Genomic DNA, 21,386 nt, shown 5'->3' on the forward strand with positions numbered 1-21,386 from the left:
GGCACGAAAGAGGAAATACTACTTTTACGCCCATTACCAATATCAGGAAAAGACTGGGAAGAGACAGTGCCATGGAGTTAATGAAGGTGACATTCCGGTACATGATTACAATCCCAGTTACAGAGGAAAGCATCCCTGTGTTGCACACATCACGGAAACCCATCAGATTTCAATCAGGCTTATGCTATAAATATTGGAGAGGAAAGATGGATGACAGATGATTACTTATAGCAGATCACTACTTTTCTAGAGATGAAATAAGGATGTTCATGGAACCAAATATGGCTGTTTCTCAGTTCAGATGACATGGAAGCAGGACAGATTTAGAGTGAGTGGAGTGGTGACTCAGAGAGCTGGACTTACAGGTGGAGTAGGCACTGGGTTTTGCAATTCAAGAAGCAGGAAGGAGCAGCTCCCCCAGAACAACCCTGCCCCTTTACTCCCTGCCAGGGAAATTCCCCCATGGAGTTTCTGCACACAGTGCTGCTTCTATTCAGATTCAAAATGCCACTGGGAATGACAGAACATTACGCTGCTGCCAATTATTTACTTTTTAGTGGGAAATCATTTCACAACATTTATTTCGCAAATGTTTATTCACATACCGGGCCCTGTAATAGACCCTTAGGGATACACTATGGAAAAAAAACAACTAATACAGATAGGATTCCTTGCCCCATGGATCTTAGATTCTAGCTGGGAGGATGGCCATTAATCAAATAGCCCCTAAAGGAGTGTTTAATTGCAGATGGAGATAAGGGCTATGCAGAAAAGAAAGCTGGGCCTAAAAGTGCATATGACCTCATAAAGGCTGGAATTTGGGGGAAGTTCCCTGAGGAAGTGATCACTGGGCTGACTGCTGAAGGCCGGACAGGAGACAACCCAGGCGAAAAAAAGAGTGGAAAATCATTCTGGGCAAAATAACGGTATGTTCAATACCCATAAGATGCAATATTATTCAGCTATAAAAAGGAATGAGGTGCTGATACATGCCACAATGTGGATGAACCTTGAAAACATTATGCTGAGTGAAAGCAGTCGGACACAAAGGCCACATATTGTATGATTCCATTTATGTGAAGTATTCCCAATAGGCAAATCCAGAGAGATAGAAATCAGATTAGTGGTAGCCTGGGTCTGGGAGTAGGGAAGAACAAGGAATGACTGCTTAACAGGTATGGGCTTTCCTTTTGGGATGATGAAAATGTTCTGGAACTTGATAGTGGTGATGATTACACAACATTGTGAATCCACTAAAATGTCACTGAGTTGTCTACTTTAAAATGGCTAAAATGATGAATTGTAGGTTATGTGTATTTTACCGCAATTAAAAAAAAAAAAAAGGCAGTATGTTCAAAGGCTCTCCTCTGGGCAGGAGTGAGCATGATTCCTTCCTGGAACTGAAAGATGGCCAGTGTGAATGGATGGCAGAGCATGGATGGAATATGGATGGATGACAGGGGCAACAGGGAGACTATAGGGGCAGTGAGCTGGAGAGCTAGGCTGGGACCAAAGCATGCAAGGCCTGGAGAACATGTTAGAGTTTGGCCTTTATCTTAGGAGGAATGGTAGTCCACTTAAAGCTGGGGAAGGGTATTATCAGATATATAGAGATTTTAAAAGATAATCATATATCCAATTAAGAGTGAGTTTTCACAGTTTGAAAGTAAGATGTGGTAGAAGACGGGATGGAGGAAGGGTACTCTACACAAGTCAAATGGTGCCTCCTTCCCAACTTTTGTAGCACTATTCTGCTAGATAGACCTGTATAGAGGTTTTAGATGATCAGAACACATGAGGACATTTCAGAGCAAGGTAAAGCAGAAACTGATGCTGAGAGTAATTACTGGGACTTTCAGTGTAGTGGTAAATTCTCTTAATAAGGAAAAGCAGAAAAGTGGATTAGGAGACATTTCATGGGTTTTTTAAATGAGGGGCCTAATTGTCTCAATATAGATAGAGGTTTATAGGCCTTCAGGAGGAGGCAGTGAAGAGGAGACCTCAGACAGGTTGGGATCATCAGTGACAGCAATAATATGATTTTGGTTTTCTATAGTTACTGAAGTCTCCTGAAGATGGACCAGAACTTCTGGGCTCCAGATCATTTGTGGAATGCTGTAGTCTGGCCAGACAGTTTGCATTGCATCTCTCAGCACCAACAGTGGTGCTACACTGAGGTGGGAACGAGGCTATGTCTCAGTTTAGGGAAGGTGCTCTAAGTGTCAATATGCTAACAGATTTTGAAATTGTAGGACTGCTAAACAGACAAATACAACATTGTGAACATATGTATTCATTCGTTTGTTCCTTCCTTTCTCATTCAGCAGGTTCTGTTATGTTTTTGCTTTTTTTTTTTTTTGAGTATTGCCTATTATAGGGTGCTATGCTAGGCGTAAATTTACAAGACTAATAAATAACTAAAATTAGGTCATCTTATATAAAAACGAAGACATTATAAATATAATTTTACAGCTAAGATGCATAAAAGAAACTTCCTATTTGGATCATAAGGCCAGACCTGAGGCCCTGTTGTTTGCTTTCTAACTATCTATGTTATAAGAATTATTTTTCAATGGTCATAATCTTCAAACGAATAAATTTTGAAAAACAGTAAAGTAACTTTTTGCCCCGATGTCATATTTCCATCAATTGCTAATTTTTGCCCCTCATCGTAATGTTTTTATAATACCAGGAAGTATGGAAATCTCATATAAAACTTTGAAAATGGGTAAAGACTTCTTTTTGTTTTTATTTATGTACATGTAAACTTGTGTCAACACAGTCCACTATAAGATGTGAGATTTTCAGAACCATCTGACGATGAAAATGGAAATGTTCAGTGAAATCCCATGAAGCAATTTCTTTATGAAAACAACTCTCAGAAAGGAGAGTTATCCAAGTTCCCGTAGCAATAAAGCAGCACTGCATAAAAAGCTCCAATATCTTGCTGTTATTATCTAGCTCTGTAACAGAGAGCATTTCCACTGTGCAGCGAGCAGACGAGCAGGGGCTGCTTCCTTTCTGTGGAGCTGAAGACTGGTCAAAAGATCAAGAGACAATCTAATGGAAATGTTTCCTATTGACTCAAAACTAAGATGCAAGGGTAGGCATGAAGGGGCACCCAGTATTCAAGAAGTTGAAAAATCCAAAATGAATAGCAGTATCTTCAACAATTCTATCACTTAAAAATATCTGAAACATTAGATGTCAAAGAAAAAAATATTCACTTATTTTATATAATTAATTATAACTAAAGTCAGTGGCATATATAATAAATCTGTAACAATATGTTCATGTGCTTGAAAAATTGGAAAACTAAGCTTACACTTGAAAAAAAATTTTTTTTCAAGAATTTGACTCCTTAGTATCTAGAAAAGACTAACAAGCTTATTAAAATTCTTGCTCTGGGGTAAAGAGAAAATTAGAAAGGCAACAAATATGATAGATCCTTTCAGTAATTAAAACTTACTGACACTGATAAGCCTAAATCCGGATGGCAGTGTTTTCTTGAGTCATTGGTACCATTCCTCTTAAAATGTACAACTAGGGAAAAGATTTGTAATAACCCAGGGGTTTTATAGCCCCTAGGCTATCTATCAATGGTCTTTCAGGGGTCTTTGAACACCCTCATCCCACCAAATTTTCTGATAACTAGAGTATGATGGTTCTGTATCATGTCAACTTGGCTACATTGGAACTATGTTTTCCAGAATTTCCTTTGCCCAGAGAGTGAGGCCTCGAGAGATATTTTGCATGACATTAAGAAAGTGGAAGAGCAGCAGTGGCCATCTTGTTTTTTTATGCTTGAAAGGCGGGTTCGGGGCACCAAGCCCTGTGGGGACTCACGCATGTTGTTACTTATCCACAGGCTCACCTTGCTGGCCTGGGACAGCAGCTGGGCCCCTGCCAGTTCTTTCTGCTGGATCAGCTTCCCTGACTCCTGGACTAGGTACATATTTAGCTCCATGATGGAAGGCACCAGCTTCACCTTCATCCAGCCTGTCTTTGTTTGCCCTGCTTCACATCCATCTTCTTTTCCCAACTGCCTGTGGGCTCAGGTGCCAGCGCCAGACACAGAAACAACTGTACATCCTTACTCAGACCTCATAACCAGCTCCCACAGTACAGTAAGTTTAAATCTTTGTAATTATATATATAATAATAAACATGTATAAATAAATGTATATATGGTTTTGCTTAAACCCTAACTGACACACTGTATGCCAAAGCATAAGTTTTGAAAAGCTGCAAACGTAGCTCAATACAAATATACACAGTGAGCATGGGAAAGATTGATTTATGAAGACACCGGCAAGGTGGCATACATAGTTCAAAGAAAGATACAAAACATTGATGTGAGTAAAAGAAAGAATTCTGGAATATGATTGGCTGAGTTAGATTCAAAACTGGTTAATATACTGCATGACAATCAGAGCATAACCTTTGGGATTATCTTTTCTTTGGGAGAGAAATCATTTGCACAACAATCCTTTATACAACTTGGCGCACATTTTTCACTTAAACAGAAATTTTAAAGAAAAACCTCTAACACTACCAGAAAAAATGGAAATCAGCATCACTTGCTTCAAACAGAAGGAAGCCCTAAAAATTATATAATTATTAACATAAATATTACATATATACCACTTGAAACCTGCATTCCACTGGTAGCACATACTGTCCTATATTTGGGGAAATATTAGTCTAAAACATTTAAGAAGATTCTAGATTAGAGATTACTTACTCCTAAACCCGGAAGGGATTGTAGAAACTAGCTCATTTTAGCAATGAATAAATGGAAGGAGAGAGAGGTTTAAGTGACTTGTTTCCAGCCACACAGTGATGACTAGGGGCCTCTACCTCCCTACAGTATATCTCCCCACAATTCGTGTATTTGCTTATCTGTAACCATATGTGCCATTTGCAATTAAGCAAATCCTCTCCAGCATTTATCTAACTCTGAGCTTTTTGTTTATCTTGAATACTTCCTTTTGCTTTTCTGGCTGCATAGACCAGACTCACCTTGAGTGCCACCTTCTCCATGAATGCTTTATTTGTATTTCTCTTTTAGCATTTATTTATCCTTTTTTTGCATTATATTGCTCTCTTTTTGTACTTGTTTTATATTTCCTACTTTTCTTGAGCCTCAGTACAGAGCCTGAATATGTAAACAGCTTTATTTTTATACTTTCCTCTTAAATGGTACCCAGCATTATCCCTGTAAGAGTTTGTGCTCAATAAGATTTTTGCAATGAACTATCTATTGAATCTCACTACTATCTGGGAACAAAGCTGTGGAAAACGTGATGCTGGTGGTCTTCTATATTATGGGTCCCATCTGTTTGCTATTACCTGTTTCCCACCTGCTGTCATTACTAGCATAAAACTCCATCTGCTACTTTCTCTTCTCTTCCAAGCCTGACTTGGCAGTAAATCTGTCAGACTCTACTTCAGGTTTGCCTAGTCAGCATTACTTTTTCTTAATGGTTTTGCTAATTACTAAAGGTCTGTTTTACTTTATTTGCCTCTTGAGAGTATTTAAGATGTGAATAAGGTAACCAATACTGAATTCAAGACAATCTGTCAAAACTATTTGTAAAAATAGTACCAAGCAAAGCAAAAAAAAAGTACTAAGCGAGCATTCAGATTTGGAACTGAAGAATGGGTTACAGCTGGGAGAGTGTGACCTTGGGAAATCAATTAACCTTTCTGATTCTCAGTGTTCTCTCCTTTAAGATGAGAGAATTAGGTACAATGTCTCTAAGGTCTCTTCTGAATGCAACATCTTCCATAGCAAATATTCATCCTTTAGGAGAGACTTAATTCCATCTCAATTCCATTTCCTTCGTAAATCTTTCCTGACCTCTATCCTGATAAAAATGTGTCCCTTCTCTTAACATAGTACAGTGCTGAATTCTCAACTATGTTACAGTATACCTTATCCTGAACCGTGGTCAAGTTAGCTGTGTAATTTGTTTGCTTTACTCCATTACACTGACCCTCCCTTAAGTTGTGGGGTTTTGAATGCATTAATAGAGTCTTTGTAACTCACGCAAATGCCTAGCAAAGTGGATTATAGATAGTACATTGCAGTGTGTGCTGAATGATATTTATTGACTGAGTAAATTAATGAATGAACTGAAAAATGACTGAGTAAATTAATGAATGCATAACACCATGATAATTCTGTTCTAAAAGCAACAAAAACCAAAAATGCTACTAAACTAATTGACTAATGAAAGAAATTAATGCCAGGGTTATGAATTTTGGTCACCATTGAAAGCATCTCCAGACAATAAATGTAATACCTCATTTAAACATAATAGCGGGCTTCCCTGGTGGCGCAGTGGTTGAGAGTCCGCCTGCCGATGCAGGGGACACGGGTTCGTGCCCTGGTCTGGGAAGATCCCACATGCTGCGGAGCGGCTGGGCCCATGAGCCATGGCTGCTGAGCCTGCGCGTCCGGAGCCTCTGCTCCGCAACAGGAGAGGCCACAACAGTGAGAGACCCACGTATCACAAAAAAAAAAAAAAAAAAAAAGAACATAAACATAATAGCAACATATAGTATGGTTAATATGTAAATACAGTAGCATGTGTAGAAGGAGAGGCCATGATACAGAGTGACTGGGAGCACAGATTCTAGAGACCGGTGCCAGGCTTTTGTTCTGGCTCTGATACTTTGTAGGACCTTGGAAAAGTTATGTAACTCTGTCTCAGCTTTATCATCTTTAACATGGGAGTATTTACTTCATAGAGTTATTGTGAGAATTTAATGAGTGCCTGGCACATATTAAGTGCTCAATAAATGTTAGCCATTATTTTACAGTTAAGTACTGACATATTTCAACATGTCTGTCCTTTAGTACATAAAATGGGAGTAATAATGAAAGCTTTCTCCTGAAAGCATTGTGAGGGGTTTTTTTTTTTTTAAACTCTTACGGCCATTGAATATGTTCTACTTACATCATTATATCAGAACAAAAATATCTTAACTTAAAAATAGCTTAAAAGTACTGAGGTATTTTTAAAGTGACCTGGATTCTCACTCATCCCAAGCCAGTTTATTTTTCCAGTTTGAGAATCCTGCAATATGTGCTTGTTACAAAACTGGCATGACATGAACTGCATACTGTACTCAATGTATACACATCAGGCATAAAATTAACGAGCATCAGTATTTTCCCTTAATGCTTCAGAAAGAAAATTCTAGAATATTCTTGAGACCGAGCAGAACCCTGTGGGGCCCTCCCAGGTACAAATCTTCTCTGTGTCCCCCATTTCTTGCTTGCAGGAGAAAAGGCTTCAGCCTCCTGAATCTTCCCTGAGTTCCAAAGAGCAGATTCAGTTACTAATCAGGGAGGGGAGGGAATGCAGAAACAAAGGAGGACCAGTCAACCAAAACAGTGCCCGGATAAAGCAAGGTCCTGGTTCCTCCTCAAGGGATGTATATATAACAGTATTTTTGAGATTTTCTGCAGGAACGAAGGCCCCCATCCAGGTGGAGGATAGTAAATTCAGGCTGAGCACAAGACTCTTGGAACATGCCCCGTGACCTCACCACCAAGCCATCAGAAGAAAGTCACACACCCTGTAGCCCACACTGCAAATTCTGCCTATAAAAACTTTTCCGTGAAAACCATGGGGGAGTCCGGGGTTTTTCAGCATGGGCCATCCAATCTCCTGGCATGGCCCTGACATAAACCTTTCTCTGTTCCAAACTCTGGCGTTTTGGTTTGTTTGGCCTCACTGTGCATCGGCCACATGAACTTGTGTTCGGTAACATTCTTACTTCAAAAATATCTTCCTCTCGGAGACAACCAAATGATTTCCCCAAATCTTTCATTTAATGTTAATTCTGTGAGGATGAAATTTGTAATTAGGGCCCAGATCACAGTTACATTCTGGCCCTACCACTTCCTAGCCATAGAAAACCAAACGTGTTATTGCATCTCTCTAAACCTCAGCTTCTCCACCTGTGATACAAGAATAATAACAAGGGCTTCCCTGGTGGCGCAGTGGTTGAGAGTCCGCCTGCCGACGCAGGGGACACGGGTTCGTGCCCCGGTGTGGGAAGATCCCACGTGCCGCGGAGCGGCTGGGCCCGTGAGCCATGGCCGCTGAGCCTGCGCATCCGGAGCCTGTGCTCCGCAATGGGAGAGGCCACGATAGTGAGAGGCCCGCATACCGCAAAAAAAGAAAAAAAAAAAAGAATAATAACAACATCTGTGCTCAAAAGGTTATTGTAAGGATTAAGTAAGATCACGTAGAAGGCACTGAGCATAGTGGTAGAGAGTAAATGATCAATCCATGGGATTGATATTATTTCTGATGAAATACACTTGCAATTATATCAACAAAATGGTAAACTCTAAATCCATTTAGGCATACTGCATTTCATAAAGAGGTTCCAGGTTTCTACAATACCAACTGATTGAACAATCAGAGGAATTTTTTTTTATGAAAGGCAAAATTTTTCTTGAGCTGTGAACAGTCTTTCTAACAAGGTTTTCCAGATCCTGGGGTAGAAGTTTTGCTATCATCTCTCTCATTGCTGAAAGCCTGACAGTCCACAGAATTGTTGCTCTAAATATAGGCAGTTATATTTTCTGAGTAACGGAGAAGAGAGGGATTTTATAGCAAGGATAGGGGAGTGTTCTTGAAGCCATAGGATCTGCAACACCTTGCCCAACAGAAGGCATATAAGCCCTCATAGCATCTCCACCTGACAGCATCCAGAGCTGAAGGGCTGCTTCAAGGTCAGCACATGCATTTATATCTGCCTTTCCTGCCCCCCTTTTCCTGACTTCTCACTTCAGTGACCACCCCGGGAGCAAGTCTAGGAAAGCATATGAAAAATGCAACAACAAAGCAGAATTCAGTGATACAACAAGGTGACTTTTCAGGCAACTTAAACCGTAAGAAATGTCTCTTGAAAAAAAGGAAATCAAAACCTAAGGAGTTTGACACAAAATATTCCTGTAAGATATTTTTAGATAAGTTGATCATTTAAGATGATCAAGTGTCAAGGTAAAAAAACGATCCCAGATTTAGTAACGAGCAGAGAAATGCCTTCTAATTTTTGTGACCCTCTTGAGCTCTGCTCTGATTCCCAACATCCCCATTGACAGCTCGCTGAGCTATGTAGGTATAGCTTTATATTTCCACACAGAAGTCATGCTCAGAAGCCCACACGCTGTTTAAAAAGGCCATGCTCCCAGCTGCTGTTCTCCTAAGACACAGCAGATCTATAATTTCTTCACATATTTTCATAAATGACTCCTATGCATGGGGAAGTCTTTATGAGGCCAAGGTTATCATAAACTTCTGCTATGAAACAACCCATTATCTATTATCAGCCTCTGTCACCAGTCTGTGCATAGAGAAGGCGAGCCCAGAGAAATGTCATTAAAGAAAAATGAAATAGGTTCAAAAAGACGAGGCGAAAGACATTTGCCTAGCTCTATAAATCAAAGGTAGTGGGGTATAACTGTATCTCATTCATATTAGGTCATTAAACCAGGGGACAGGACACAGAGGAGCACTGAGGACCTTGGCACTAAAATACCATAACCATTTAATTCTCTCTCTCTCTCTCCTTCTCTCTCTCCCATTCCCTCTCTCCTCTCCCTCCCTCCCTCCATCTCTCTCAGTCTTCCTCTATCCCTCATTTGAAAACCCTATTATTCAGAGGACAAAAGCAAACCTGCTTGAGGAAAAATAATAGAACTTCTCTTTTCTTCCAATCCATTATTCTTCTATAACTGTGAAAGCTATTATGTCATCCTTGTACCACAGAACACCACTGACTAGTCTTAGCTCTCTAACAAATATTTCATCAAGTAGTCACTTCAATTATAAAAATTATCTAGATTGGATAATTAGATCTTCTTTACTGAGAAGCTGTTTCTAACCCTCATCGCACAGGAATGTATGAAAATAGGTAGATTTGAAACTGTTTATTCCAGGACTTTATAAATGTAGAGATCTCAGGGACAGCCTGGCAGAATCCTTCTGTCAAAGGATAGAGGAATCTTGGAGGAAGAGCTCATTCTAGGAAGAGAGGCTGGGACAAGTAGGTGACTTCCAGGAAAATGGGCCAGAACATCAGGGTGAAGATGATCCTGGGAAAGATGGTGCTGGATATTCAGCTTATCATTTTCCCACCACCCATTGACTCTCTTCCTGAAAGCAGCTTTCTTGAGTCCACAGCAAAAACTGTGCTGCCAGGGAGATCAGCTCAGTGCTCTGTGACCACCTAGAGGGGTGGGATAGGGAGGGCGGGAGGGAGACGCAAGAGGGAGGAGATATGGGATATATGTATATGTATAGCTGATTCACTCTGTCATAAAACAGAAACTAACACACCATTGTAAAGCAATTATACTCTAATAAAGATGTTAAAAAAAAAAACAACTTGGGCTTCCCTGGTGGCGCAGTGGTTGAGAGTCTGCCTGCCGATGCAGGGGACACGGGTTCGTGCCCCGGTGTGGGAAGATCCCACATGCCGCGGAGCGGCTGGGCCCGTGAGCCATGGCCGCTGAGCCTGCGCGTCCGCAGCCTGTGCTCCGCAACGCGAGAGGCCACAACAGTGAGAGGCCCGCGTACTGCAAAAAACAAACAAAAAAACTGTGCTGCCTCTATCATTCTCCTGCACAGAATCTGTAGTCTTCTTCCTAATAAAATTACGTATTTGTTGGTATCTTTACGAGCTTACTGTCTGTTTTTTTCTACTTGACTGGAGGCTCCATGAAGCCCAGGATCATGTCTGTTTTGTTTCCTGTCCCCCTATTACTCAGCCCATGTACTTACTGAATTAATTCACAGATGAATGTGAATTACTAGTACTAGGGGAAAGGGGGGATTTGATAAAAACAGAGAAGAAAGAATAAAATACCAGATATGCTGAGAACAAAAAATCAACATCTCCATTAGTTTCAATTACATTCACAGGCGTAGGACATGGCAAACTTAGTGCAGATAGCTATATCTGAGGTCTTTCTCCCAGACATTAGATGCTACCACTGGCAGCAAAGATGCTGTCTCTGGGAAGGGGGAGGGGAGGAGAACATAGTTATACCTGTGCTCTTAACAGCACTAAGAAAAAGCAATGAAGGAGAAAAGAACTTGGTGCTTTAGAGAGAGAAAAATACCCAAGAAGATTATTTTTAGAGTCCACACAAGATACTCCAGGAAACTTTCTGAATTATTTGGGAAATTTTTAAGAAAAGCTCAAAACTTACGTTCATAACTTTGTTTCAAGATTTTCTAATCACACTTAAAAACATTAACTGATGTATTGCTAAGAGAAGAAAGCAGTTTGTAGGTGAGCATGTATAAATTCATGCTTCTATGTGCATGTATGTGTTAGAAAGGACAGGAAATTTATTTACAATATATTCATAGGAGTTATTTTGAAAAGTGACATTGTAAGTGATTCTATTTATCTTTGCCTTTAAAAGAAAAAACCTTTGTCTTTTATTTTGTTAAGTGATAAATCATTGTGCAATCTTAATGAGTCTCTAACATATTTACATTACACTTTATGTTTATTGCAGTGTACAAGGAAAACATAATCTCTAGCCAATATGGTACAGTGGGAGTTGCATACCACACAGAGACACACTGATCTGTGAGTAGTAATAGTGTTACATAATTAGCATTTATCTGTACCTCTGATTTTCCCCCTTGAACAAGGAATCCTTATGCTTATAAATATTTTTAATATGTGCTTTTTTTTTTAAAACTGGTAAGAAAAGAAAAACAAATTATGCTCATTTTAGTGTGCTAACTTGAGAACAGAGAGAAAAAGGTAAAAGAGTACAGGGTCACTTATAAAAGCAGGGACACGATGACCCAGCAAGATAATGTGATGGTACACTTCCTCTTTCCTTTATTCTTTTCTGCAAGTGAGCACTTCCACTCTCAGCTCAACTACGATTTCTATTTCAGCAGAAAATAAAGGTTTTTCTGGGGGAAAGAAGGAGGAATATAATCCATGGAAAATGGAGTTGTATAGTGAATAATCATATGCAGTTTCTATCCAGGTTAGGTAGATCTAATAACCCCATTAAAAACCCCCTCTTCCACTGGGCAAGATGGGACATGGCCCATGGGCACCTCTTCGTCTTTGCATAGAGCAGCTCCTCTGCCTGGAAGATGCCACCTGCTCTTTTCCTCCTTGCTCCTTCTCATCTATCCAAGAGGGGTCGACATCTGCCAGCTTTTGATTATGCCCTGAGGAATCTGTTGCCATCAAAAGGGGTAACAATGTGAAGGGCTGAAAAGTAAAGAAAGCTACTCAACAGCTATTTTCAATACGAGAAAAGCCAAAGATCCCCACCTCACCTCCAGTTTTTGCTTTCCATCAAGTTGTCACAGCCTCAGTGGCACAATTAAACAAAAACAACAGCAGCGACAACACAGGACTTGCCAACCCAGAGAAACAAAGAGCAAACCTTCTCGAGTGCCGGTTCATTACTGTGTTAGACCCTGGAGAGATGAATAATTCAGGATCTCTGATGGCAGAGCTTCAGGTCTTTTAAAATGCAAACTGGTGAGTCACAGGAAGAAATGAAGTTGGCTTTACCCAAAGTAGTTTCCACATCTGATGCTCTCAGTCTCTCACTGTGCCCTATGGCCTTATTCAGAGTATTTCCTCTGCCCATAAAGTGACTCAACATCCCTACACATGAGAGTGTGTCATCTGTTGATTATTTCTTACAATACCTCCTCCTAATAATAGCTGAAGACCTAAAAAAAAAATTCTTTTAAAGCCACCCGTCACTGTGGAGAAGATGATGGGGAAAATTTAAATGTATGCAAACATGGTAGAGAGCACACTGACCACATCTGATTATCAGGCAGAAGGACTCTGTAACAATGACCAAATCCCTCTTCTACCTAAAGCCTCAGAACTTCACCAAACAACTTCCCCAGCCCACTGCAACCACTCCAGGCAGACAAAATCACCCCAGTTTTGGAACTCCCACACATTTTGGTTTTGCACCAAAAACACCACAACGGTGAAAATTAAAACTCAATATTAGAGATAGATGGGTTCTTGCTATACCTCCGGTACAGTGTAAGCTCCTCCACTAGGGAGTATGTCTCATCCATCTTGGTATTCACAACTCCTAGCTTAATTTTTGGTACTTGGGAAGCTTTAATAAACAATTATGAATAAAAATAATCCAAAAAGAACTTAAGTACTTTTACTTTATACATATACTGTTATATGGCTGGGTAATAATGTTAGAACTGAGAACCCACATCCCTAATTCTTTCACACACAACTTCAAAGATACGATTGTCTCCCTGAAGTGTAACTCTAATCAAGCCATTTTCCTGCACACACAAAAACATTTTTTTAATTAAAAAAAAATAAAACAAATAAATTGCTCCCCATCACCTGGAGAACTCTGGGCTCCCCTTAAAGTCTGCTCATCCCCAGTCTTCTCCATCTTCACCCCATTACATAAACCAAAACTTAGGAGTCATTCTTGATTCCTCTCTTTCCCTCCTATCATTCATGATAAAGTCCTATCAGATCTGCCTTCAAAATATACCTAAAATCTGTCTACATCCTCTGTTACTTTCCTCATCTCAGGTGCCAGCACCCTTCACTCAACTTTTGAAATAGCCTTCTTGTTAATTACAGAAACTAGTCTCCCTGTTCCCAGCCTTGCCCATCTCTAATCCACCTTTCACATAAAAGAGCAATAAAATGGACTTTAAAAAAAAATAAAGTTATTTTATTTATTTATTTTTGGCTGCATTGGGTCTTCGTTGCTGTGCGCGGACTTTCTCTAGTTGCAGCAAGCGGGGGCTACTCTTCATTGTGGTGCACGGGCTTCTCATTGCGGTGGCTTCTCTTGTTAAGGAGCACAGGCTCTAGGCACGCGGGCTCAGTAGTTGTGGCTTGCAGGCTCTAGAGTGCAGGCTCAGTAGTTGTGGCGCATGTGTCTAGTTGCTCCGCGGCATGTGGGATCATTCCCAGACCAGGGCTCGAAGCCGTGTCCCCTGCAATGGCAGGTGGATTCTTAACCACTGTGCTACCAGGGAAGCCCCTAAAATGGACTTAAAAAAATAAAAAAACTGTCCATTCATACTTCATCACATCTCTAATTAAAACATTTTATTACCTTCCATTGCACTTAGGGAAATACAGAAACTCCTTACCATGACCTAGAGAGCCCTCTACAAGCTGGCCCCCTGCTCACCTCATTTGACCTCATCATCCCCTCCTGCTCTTGCCCCTTGATCATTACTTTCCAGTCATACAACTGATTCCCACCTGAGAGCCTGTTCCCCTTTGCTGGACAATTCTTCTCTATGATCTTCTCGTGGACGCTTCCTTCTTGTCTCAGCCTTCATGTCACCTCCTTAGAGAGGTCCTCCTGGACCACCTAATGGCTTTCCCATCCATTCTGTCACCTCTCACTGTCCACTACATTTTCTTCATAGCACTTATCATCACCTGATATTTCCTTGTTTGTTTTCTTACTGATTTTTAATCCCTATCCACCTCCAGTAAAACAGAAGATGGGGCCCTCCTCCATCTTGCTTCCCACTGAACTCCCATTGCCTGGAACAACACCTGACACACGGTGGATGCCCCATAAATATTCATTGAGTGAATAAATGAATGTGGTCCAAAACTGGATAGGCTACTCAGAGACCTTCTGTTAAGATACCAAATTATTTTTCCAGCCATTGCTCTCCTTTCACAACCCTGTGTTTATAGCCAAATGCAAGTTTGTTCCCTCTACACACTTAGGATTTTCCTGAACTGTTCAATGATTGAAGGGTATTAAGAATGAAATCAAGGGACTTCCCTGGTGGTCCAGTGGGTAAGACTCTGTGCTCCCAATGCAGGGGGCCTGGGTTCCATCCCTGGTTGGGAAACTAGATCCTGCATACATGCCGCAACTAAGAAGCCCACATGTTGCAACAAAGATCCTGCGTGCTGCAGCTAGGACCCAGCGCCGCCAAAATAAATAAATAAATATACAAATATTCAAAAAAAAGAAAGAAAAAGAATGGATTCAAGGCCAAACCCAGCTAAATGTGTGAAGTCACTCATATTTACCTTTTGGTTCTTCCAGACCTCTGCTTAGATTTCTCTCCTTCTTCCTTACCCGTCAGTGTCACCACTTTTAGGGGGAGATTCTGTAAACTTATTCACCCCCTCGATGTGCAGGGCTACAGGCAACAAGGTGGGTTGATTCACAGTTTTATCTACATTTCACTGACCAAGTGCCTAGAATGATCTAGATAGTTGATGGCAGAGGTTTCTGCCCGTGAAACAAAAAATATTTTTAATAAAAATTCAATTTCCCAATTAAGCAAATTGTATTGTTATTACTATCTGACACACCTTGGGGACAGATATTTTCACAGGAGAGGCTTTGGCACTTACTCTCTGAACCTGTACTGCACGTTCCAGGGCCAATTTGCTGTTTACATTAGTCTGGCATCTCAATACAGGTGTCTCTGTGCAGAGCAGCCTGGGAAGACATAGCTCCCAATTGACGTTTAGTGTTACCACCAGCCAGGCGGGGTAGAACTGCACAGTGGTGCTAAGTAGTTCTCTTTCATCAACACATATTTCAGGATACTGTTATCTCATTTTTTTTTGATTGTCATAACGTAGAAGGAGTTGGATAGCTTTATCAAAAAACCTTACATACAACATCTTTAGTTTTAAATTCTCATTTAGTTTAATATTTCTGTTTTCCCTTTGCCTATTTTTTTCCTGAGATATGTATACATATACACACCTATAAGAGTATCTGGCACATTAGAGACACTTAAAAAAACATCTGTTGAGTAAATTTTCTTTCAAAATATTTCAAGAAAAGGAATTGATAGTAAGTTTGTCACTGTAAATAGTATTCCTGCATCATAGAAAGACTACTTAGAAGTTCAAAAACCTAAAATATTTACCTCTGAAATGCTGAATGTATAGAGGTCTTCAAATATCCAGAGAATTTTCCTATTGAAAATTCCCTTGTAATGTTCTGATTTGGGCTCATTCTGAGAAATATGATGAATTACTACTCTTGGCCAGACGCAGAGAATACATCACCTCTCCTCAGTGCTTCGAATTTAGTCAAGCACTGTCTCCATACTTATGTATATAAGTACGCCCTCCAGGAGCCCACAACCAAACCTGGATGATTTTGTCCTTTGCTAGATATGTGTTTCCTTGTATGAAATGTTCACTTCCCTTGAAGTAGGAGCATATCTTGATAATTCATCAGATGTTTCCCCCTTGCCCACTCCCGCCCCCAGCAAAGTTACTACCTCTCCAATATCCTGTGTCAGTTTGAGGGCAACTGCTGGAATGAAGAGGATTTATTGCAACCTGAGTAGCCCATGTCTCTATGAATTCAGCAGATTAAGCCTTGAGGCAGTAGGAAAGGAAATTTGTTGATTTTTAAAAATTTGCCAGCTTTCGAAAAAAATTTTAGTTGATAAATGTTATATAGTCTATTGTAAACTGCAAAATATAGTGTAGATGATTGTTAAGTTTCTAATACTGTATGTATGTTTTTCTACACATTTTAATTATATGTCTGGGGCTTTCATTGAGGCATCTGGCAACATTCATTTCCTCTCCCTTCTTTCACTCGGTGCTAAATTGTACTGCTTCTCATGTCCTGAGCCATGTGCCCCCTTAATGAACTATTTAAGGTCTCAGGACTTAACGTGATGCCACTCCTAGATTACACTTGTGTTTTAACAGTTGCTCTCAGTGCTGCAAACTCAATGATTAATCAGGAGAGGGAATTACCCGCACAAACACGAAATCACTCAGGAAAGTGTTTCCTGGAGCCTCTCACAACCACCAAGAGAGATAAATGGAGAAGACCTTTGTTTTTTGAGGAAACAAACTGTATATGTGTGAAAAAGCCATGAGAGAAAAGTTGAATTCCATAGAGTATAGATGCCGTCCCCAACAGCTGTAACCCTGATGCTCTCACTAACATTTAATAGAATAAGGGTGGGGGTACATATTAAACTTTTCTGAGTTACTAAACACAATTTCAAGAAAAAATTCCCTTGAGAATATATTTCAACACACACACAACACAATCTTGAGCAGAAAGTACCTAAAAAGACTTCAGAGGTAACAACACCAGATACAGCCATCCCGACAGCATTTAAGAACTGAGGTCAGGTTGGCCTTATGGTTAACAGATGTACAGTTCAAACAACTGTTAAATGTTGTTAAAAAAAAAAAAAGAGAGAAGGGAAGGGAAGGGAAAAACGATGGGGTATCTCCTGTGATCTAGAACATCTCCATGTAAATGGTACTGGTAATTCAATGTTTTAAACACACATTACTGGAACAACTTCTTAATGGGAAGACACAACACACGTGAGGAATTACCACAAATAATAAACTCAATAGTAACTGCAATAGATTGGGTTTTTGTGACTCCTTTGAAGTCATGAAGTCCTGAGACAACATACAGCAAACTCTGAAATTTTAAAAAGAAAACGGCCTAATGAACTGAGGTTCACAGCATATAGCTGGGTCAGTCTCTCACTCTTGCCATATCTGAACAGTGTTCAGAACACACTGCTAACAAGTTCTCACCTATTTTCTAAAAATATATATATATAGCTTTTCTTAATTTTTTTCCCTGAATAGATCATTGACATTCCAAATTCATACTAACACAATTAGATTATCAATCCAGTGACATGTTTTTGTCGCAAAAGGAAATACATAGATGGAACCAATGAGAATTGTGCCCTCGAGTTGCTTAAGGACTAGTGGGAAATACGTGGTACATTCATATCTGCATATGTATTGGCAGAGCTGCCACATGTGGTTGGCTAAGTTGTGCAGTGCACAAGCTGCATGGTCGTCTAGGCGACCTGTAAATAAAGTCATGGACAATGGGAGTCCCAAGGAGAGAGAAGTTTCTTCCACCTGGAATATCAGGAAAGACTTCCTGGAAGAGGTGATGTTTAAGCCGTGCATTGATGGAAAGGTAAATCCTTTCCACAAATGTTGGAATGATGGTGAGAGGAATTTAGCTAGAGGAAATAGGCTGCTTCTGACCCCAGTGGCCCAGAACCCGCTCACTCACTGATCTCGGTCCTGTGTGGTGTGGTCAGTGTGCATCACTCTGGCCTGACCTCTTCATGGGACTCCTTCATGGAAGGCTTTTCATACCTGCTGATGCCTTTGCCTCATGCCCCACCCCGCCTTCGCTTGCTTGCTCACCTGCAGATCTTAGCTTAGGCTTTATTGCCCATCACCCACCCTTCACCCCAGCCTAAGGTAGGCACAACCCATGGAACTCTGGACAGACCTGTCATGGCACCTATATGTTTTGAACAGTTCCTCTGCAAAACTGTAGGTTTCCTAAGGGAAAAGACTGTGTTTACCTTGTTGACAAGTAATTCTCCAGCGACTAACACAGTCACTGACACCTATATGGGCTCAGTAAACAATTTTTGTATTGCTTATATAGTGATATTTTGCTACATCAAATTAAAATAGGTTTTGTGAGCAAGGGGGACCTCTGTCAAATACTAGGTTTTCTGTACAATTCAACATCTTTAAAAAATACCTTGATATTTATAAAAGAAATTATAGATAGTAAGATTTATATCTCTTTAATTTTTAAAACTGCTTTTAGAACCTTTGAGATTGTTATCCAACTAACATGGCATTAATTTCCATATAGCAAGAATACCAAAACTCATGAGTTTCAGGGTTTTTTTGTTTGTTTGTTTTTGTGGTACACGGGCCTCTCACTGTTGTGGCCTCTCCCGTTGCGGAGCACAGGCTCCGGACGCACAGGCTCAGCGGCCATGGCTCACGGGCCCAGCCGCTCCGCGGCATGTGGGATCCTCCCGGACCGGGGCACGAACCCGTGTCCCCTGCATCGGCAGGCAGACTCTCAACCACTGCGCCACCAGGGAAGCCCAAGTTTTAGTTATTTTAAAAGTCTAGAACATATATGACAGGCTAAGGATAGACTTAATCCACTGATTCACTCATCCAAAAAATATTCAGTCCAGGCCACAGCTGTTTTAGGCATTGAGGAGACAGAAACAAGACAGAAAAGACCACAATGGAGTGCAGGGTTCGGGGAGATAAACATGTAAGCCAACAAATAATCAAAAAGATTTGGAGGTGGTAAGTGCTACCAAGAAAATGGAAAGGAGCTTGTTCCAAGAGATGGGAACATGACAGAACCTACATTATATATGGTCAGAGAAGGTATCTCTGAAGAAGGTGCATTTAGACTGAGACAAGAAGGAAGCAGGCATGAGAAGAATTGCGTAAGAATGTGCTGAGGTCAGTAAGATAAAGTTTTAAAGGATAGGGTTCAAATATCCCACTTTAAGGAAATGTCAATCCCTTGAGTGACAGTGATGAGCACCATCTAGGCTTCTGTAGAAATTCTGCTCCCCCCACCTACCCCTCCACCCCACCACCCACAGAATCACTGCTTGTCTCTCTTTAAAAACAACACTTCAAGGTCAGAGGAGCAAGTCTTTGAAATGGCGGAGTTGAGATAGAGTTCTTTATTTTTATTTCAAATGCCATTCCCCCCTTCCTATTTAAATAATTCCAAAGAGCTCTCTATCTTCCCCTTCCGGCCCTGAATCTGTGCAGCTTCTTGCTTGCAAACCACTGACACTGACCTGGCTGACTTAAGATGAAAATAAGTGATTAGAAGGATATCAGGATTTTATTCACCCGGTGAAAATGCAGGAGAATCAGCTTAGAAAGCTGACAGGCAACAAGGGTCCTAGTCAGCAGAGAACAGAGCCAAGGCTCTGACAGGAGCATCTGCTTAGGACACAAAGCCAGGCACTGCTGCTCCTTGATCCACACTGCTGGCTCTACTGTCAGGGGGTGTTGGCCACTGGATTCCCAACTCACTCTACCACCACTGCTTCCAAGAATAATCTCTCAATATCCTTTTATCTTTGTATCCCTCCCTACAGCTTCAGATTCCTTGGCAGAAACCAAGGAATCCAGTCGGCCAAATCCAATATGCCTACACCTTGGTTTTCTCATCTTGAAAGTGGGTACTTTGGTATCCATCCACAATAGTGCTACTGTCAGGATTAAGTTAGGCAACAGAGAATATGACAGTAGCTGTGCTTTATGTTGTTTTCATTCCTACTTTGAGTCCTCAGGACACAAGTTCTTTAGGACAAGCAGAGTAGCTATGTATGCCTTTATTCTGATTCTAATTGTTGCTATTTCCATCATGGGTTTCTATTCCCTCTCATCTTGTCATTTCATCACGTTTTGTCCCCTTTATTTTCTCTTCTGTCTCCCATCTCGTTTTCCTTAATGAATCTCAATTTTTAGAATTACATGTTGGTCTTTTATAGATATCACTGGCCAATCTGAGAATGTCTTTCATTTTGTGAAGGAAAAGAATGTTTCAGGCAGGAGTGTCAGGACTTTGCTTCTTCTCTGCCATATTTTAAAATGATGGTTTTGTTTTATTGTCGAAGACGAATAGGTTTTATTCTTGCTTTTCTTTCCTAAGTCCAGAATCAGCCTAAAAACTGGAGGTTGCAGAGGGTTATTCTTGAGAGCAGAGTTTTCAAGCTTAGCACTCCTGACGTTGTGGGTTGGGTAGTTCTTTGTTGTGGGGTCTGCCTTGTGCATTGAAAGATGTTTAGCCGCATTTCTGCTGACAGTATCTCTCCTCTCCCCTGCCCCAGTGTCATTACCAAAAATGTCTCCTGGGGGTTGAAACCATCCTGGATGAGAGTATCTGCCAGGCACTCGACTGATTGATTGACATCTATGTTACTCTTGACTTCACCATGAGGCGTTTTTTCTAAACAGCATTTAAATATTTTGCTCCAACTTAGGTGACTTGGACCACTTTTTTTTTTGCGATACGCGGGCCTCTCACTGTTGTGGCCTCTCCCGTTGTGGAACACAGGCTCTGGACGCGCAGGCTCAGCGGCCATGGCTCACGGGCCCAGCCGCTCCGCGGCATGTGGGATCCTCCCGGACCGGGGCACGAACCCGCGTCCCCTGCATCGGCAGGCGGACTCTCAACCACTGCGCCACCAGGGAAGCCCCACTTTTTGAACAAACTGACTTTTTCCAGTCCTAACCATAAGCTGTGTCTTGAACCTCCCACCTTGGTGACAAGAGTGACTTAGCTCAGAGGGTACATATGGATCATGACTGCAGAGTTCCATCAAGAACACTCATAAAGTAACTCAAACGTATCTTTTTGCTGTATGACTTATAAGCTCACTGTTGTTAAAATATCATATAGTTCTTTCACTGTAAAATACCATTGGTTGTAGGATTCACCATTATAGCTTTCTTCTTACTTAAAAAACATTACATTAGATGTTCACAAGTCTTCTTTA

Source organism: Pseudorca crassidens, chromosome 11 (assembly GCF_039906515.1).
Source record: "Pseudorca crassidens isolate mPseCra1 chromosome 11, mPseCra1.hap1, whole genome shotgun sequence".
Lineage (NCBI taxonomy): Eukaryota > Metazoa > Chordata > Mammalia > Artiodactyla > Delphinidae > Pseudorca > Pseudorca crassidens.